At 41.1% G+C, this 4,714-nt stretch overlaps 1 long non-coding RNA gene across 1 annotated transcript; it reads right to left on the bottom strand.

Annotated features, from left to right (window-relative positions):
* Positions 1 to 822: 822 nt before the first annotated feature.
* Positions 823 to 4,213, bottom strand: LOC116897206. The gene is made up of 3 exons (XR_004387402.1): positions 4,084 to 4,213; positions 3,354 to 3,418; positions 823 to 852 (listed from the first exon to the last, which is right to left on the bottom strand). It is a non-coding gene; the product is annotated as an uncharacterized LOC116897206 (long non-coding RNA).
* Positions 4,214 to 4,714: the final 501 nt, after the last annotated feature.

Genomic DNA, 4,714 nt, shown 5'->3' with positions numbered 1-4,714 from the left:
CAGGAAGACCTGTGCAATTGAAATGTCATCTGTGACACTAAGGAGTTTTTAGAAACACATTTTCAACTCATTGATAGAAGTTTTTATTTACTTTGGCTGTGAAGATGTCTGTTGTCAACATGAGGTCACGTGTGGAATTTGTGGCTATTCAGGAGAGTAAGCTATCACTTGTGTCTGTCTTGTTTCCATGTTTGAAAGTAATGTTGCTGATATAGATTTCTATTCATTGTAGTGAGTGGAGCTTAGCAATGAAATAGAACATGATCAGTAGACAGGATCATTAAAAGAAGTAATATAGTCAAAAGTCCAATGCTACTCATTTAGGTAGTGGGGAGTAGCAGAAAGAAAAATATTTGAGCATTTCAAACTGACCAATGAGAATGTTATCATGCATTTTGTTAAAACTGGTTTCAAGTGATTTCATGACAACTTGATGTATGCGCAGTTGCATATACGGTGGAATTATGCACAGTTCACCTATAATTGCAAAAGGGGAACGCTTAGCTCCATTTAAAGCATTATCCTGGAAAATTGTGTGAAGTTTAGCACAAAAGAACAATAAAGAGAGGAGCCACCCATCTGCAGATGACCGGTGTGAGGACCAGCATTCCAATGAGATGCTTCCTGAGCACAGTCTTTCACTTGGAAGCGAGTGGGTACAGGGCCCACACTTGAGTCTGGTCTTTCTGTTTTACTTTTCCATCTCCCTGGCATCTGAAGCCACGCCAGGGCACTGAGTGTGAACTAGGGCAGCATGCTTAGCATTGACTTCTTCCATCAGCAGGTGGGAGTCATTATCACACAGTGTTGAGAGTTTAGACTGTCAGGATCGGAGGGCTCCATCCTTGAGATCTGTAGGAGATCCAGAGAAAGGTAGTGAAGTGACTGACTGCCTTCCTAAGCTGAGTACCACTGAACCTCAGAAGGATGCTGGGAGTGTTGGGCTTTTTAACTTCTACTTTGTCAAAAGCTCGCTCATCCTTAGTTTGCTAGCCTGAATGATACCTGACTTCCCATGGTCTGCCTTTCACAAACAAGGAGGCACTTGGACCCGGTCACATTTCTCTATTTGGACTTATTTAACCTGGTCACATTTCTCTATTTTTACTTATTTCAGCTGTTCTTTGAAGACAGCAATATGCATGTTTAAAGTTATTTATGATTATGCTGCATTATTAGTTAAACACAAAATTTAGACTGATTGATTGCTGTAATTTCTTCCCTGCTATATCTAATAGCAAAGGAAGCAACTATTCCTTAACCTGAAAACACTTGGTTCATTTCCAAAAATAGAGAATTTCATGGTTGCCTGGAGATATTATTGTCTAGATATTCTTCTAGAATTATAGAGCACCAATTCATTGGTGATCATTACTTTATAAAAATATATGTCATGGATTGCAGAATGCCTGCTAGTGGGAGGCAGGGGGAGGGGGAAAAGGATGAAAAATGGGTTACAATTTCATTCAAGAAAATGCTTTTGTCCATAGATTATGGATGGCAGCTGCCAGTAAGTTCATTCCGTAATTTTCCTATGTTGTCACATGTATGTATTTTATATATTTTAAAATATTTGTGTGTGTACATGTATGTGTGCACATGCCTGTGCTTGAATGTGTGTTGCTTGTCTGTGTGTTTGGGGGGGCTATGGAGGTTGGAGGTTGGTGTATGGTATTTTTCTATTCTTTCACACTTCAGTTCTTCAGACAATATCTCACTAAACTCAGAATTCACCAACTGATCAGGGTGGCCTTGAACAAGCTCCCAGAATCTAGCTATGTCTACCTCTTCCACAGTACTTAGGTTACAAATAGTTTCTGTGGGTGCTACAGATTCAGACACTGGCCTTCATGCTTGTCTAGCAAGTACTTAGTTTTATTTTTTACCTTACTTTTATTATTAATTTTTAAAATACAATTCACGTCATTTCCGTGAGCGAGAATAAAGAGAGAGACCTTCCAGGATGTGTTGGAATTGGCAGTGAATTGGAGCTTAGCCAGGGCAAAGAAGGGTGGGCATTTCTTGTGCTGCCTCATTGCCATAGTGGTGGGCAGAACATCTTCAGATGCTTCTAGAAAGACTCCACTGGGGCAACAGGCAGAGCGTGAGGGTGTTGCAGCATCCTGGTCTGACAGAGTTCTTCCGGGCTTGAGTGACTTCGCTTTCACCATCACTTTGATTGTTTACTAAGAGTGGAACTATCTTATCATTATTTGGGACGTCCTGATTCAGGTTCTGTGGGGCTGCTGCTTGGGAATCTGTGTTATGGAGACGCTCCCAGAGCCATTGTGATGGACAGTTGGGTTTGAGAACTGTTGGAGTAAAAGTGGTCCATGGCAAGACAGCTTGGAAGCATTGCATGTTTCCGTCATGGTGTGGCATGTAGCTTCTGTGGGATGAAGTCTGTCTACTGGAATTCAACCAGGACCAGCATGAAAGGCATATTAGCCAGGTGCTGAGCATACATATGGCCTTAGGCTTTTCCAGAAACCCCACCCTTTAGGGTATGAACTTCTGCAAAGTGCCATCTGGTTCTGGTTAAATCCTGTATTCAGAAGTCAGGGCAGGCATGGCTCCAGGAAGGTCACCTATAATGTTTTTCTATAAATTTCTGATTACTCTTTGTTTGTTTTTCTTATTTTTTCTCTTTTGGGACTTCCTCTTCCAGCCCTCTATGGGGTATTTGTAAGGCTTCCTGAGGGTTCTCTGGTTTCTTTAGATTTCTCACTTTTGTATGCTTTTATTTGGGATGCTAATCTACCATTTTGGCAGATTAACCCTTGCAGAAGCACACAGAAACTGTAAACATGCGATGGTTTTTGTTATATGCCATGGCACCGCTATACTTGGAAAGAGTGAGGCTTTATTTACCTCTTGGGTATATTGGGCATAACGTTGTCTAATGAGGGAGAAAATTTAACAGGGAAAAAGGCTGCCTGGCAACGGATGGCAAGTTTTTATGGAACTGTGGGTTCAGTGTCAGTGAAGGCTCATTTCAAGGGAGGACTGGCTGTAGTTCAGGGTATAGAGTGCACTTACAGCCCAATTTTCAGGTCTGTCTTAGTTTTATCTTTTGAGCTTTCATTCATTCATCTTGCTGAGGTCCTTTCTTGTCCAATAGAACCACGGTTCAGGAAGTGAAGTATGAGAGAGTGGGAGTGGGGAGGAGACTTTTCTTGAAGATTCTGAATAATACTCACTTTCTTGTATGATATAACCAAATCGAGGCCTATCCTAATACCTGTATATCAATACATGAAGCCCACAGTTTTACCCTTCCTCTTCCTGCCCAGACTCTACTGCATTCTCAAGGAGTTTGTATGGACATATCAGTTTGATTATTTATGCTTTACCTGTATCCACAGTCCTTCATCGCTACACTGTATGACTCCGACATGTATTCTTGTCATGGAGTGGGCTGCTCACAGAGAGAAAAGACATATACACTGTTGGATTACATGCATTTAAAGCATAGCATTCCAAAATGTCTTAGTTAAGGTTTTACTGCTGAGAACAGAGACCATGACCAAGTCAAGTCTTATAAAAGCCAACATTTAATTGGGGCTGGATTATAGGTTGAGAGGCTCAGTCCATTATCATCAAGGTGGGAACATGGCAGCGTTTAGGCAGGCCTGTTGCAGGAGGGGCTGAGAGCTCTACATCTTCATCTGAAGGCTGCTAGTGGAAATCTGGCTTCCAGGTAGCTAGGACTAGGGTATAAAAGCCCATGCCTACAGTGACACACGTACTCCAACAGGGCCATACCTCCAAATAGTGCCACTCCTTGGGCCAAGCATATACAAAGCATCACACAAAATCATGAGTACCCAGAAATTACTTAGGGGAAAAGCTGTCACTTATAGGTATGTCATTCCTTGTTGTAAATAGACTGCTGACTCAATGTAGAGGTATGGCTTAAGCAGAGAAGAGACTAGAAATCATCATCTCCCAGTTAGGGTTTCTTGAATCCAGAGTGGTCTTGTTTTTTATATTTACATTGTTCAGAGATCCTGCTTCTGGTACAATCTCGAGCATCCTAAGCTCGCCGTGGCATTTTAAAGCATTTAGATAAGAATACTTCACCCATAAATAGTGGTTGGCCATGTGGTTGAGGTCTGTGGGTTTACTTTCAACTGCTCTTCTACAATTTCTTTATTCAATGCCTAGGCATCTTGTCCATAAAGGGCAACTTTAGGTTATTATCCCATTTCCTAGACTGAAAATAAAGGAAATAATGAGGTTTAATGTTTAAAAGTCTGCCAAAGGGGAGTCATCTCTCCCAAGTATATTTCACTAATAGAAATTTGATGAAAGTTTTCTTTGCCTGTTCATATGCTCCACCAGATGTGTGGGTATGAAGACAGGAAGACTGTTTGATCAATCATTCCCACTGCGGCTTCATTTGTCTGAAGATCAACCGAATGGAAAAACTTCCTTGTCTGTGATTACAGAATTAAATCTTTCAAAGTCTCAGATATGCCTACACCTAATTATAGTACTTCTTAAATAATTGTTAAGACAGGCAAATGCTTTTTCTTTTCTCCCAGTTTCTTGGCATTAAATTAGCTCAAAGGTAACAAGGTGTTTCCTGTTTGGAGCACTTTCCTGAAGATAGTGTTAAGAGGTGTATCACACCCAGACTGGCCATTATACAGTCCTAGAGAGAAAGTTTCCAGAGTACATTCATGGATCATGCAGAACAGTAGTAGCCTTG

Source organism: Rattus rattus, chromosome 3, assembly GCF_011064425.1.
Source record: "Rattus rattus isolate New Zealand chromosome 3, Rrattus_CSIRO_v1, whole genome shotgun sequence".
Taxonomy (NCBI): domain Eukaryota; kingdom Metazoa; phylum Chordata; class Mammalia; order Rodentia; family Muridae; genus Rattus; species Rattus rattus.
This window is presented reverse-complemented; position numbering and strand designations above follow the sequence as displayed.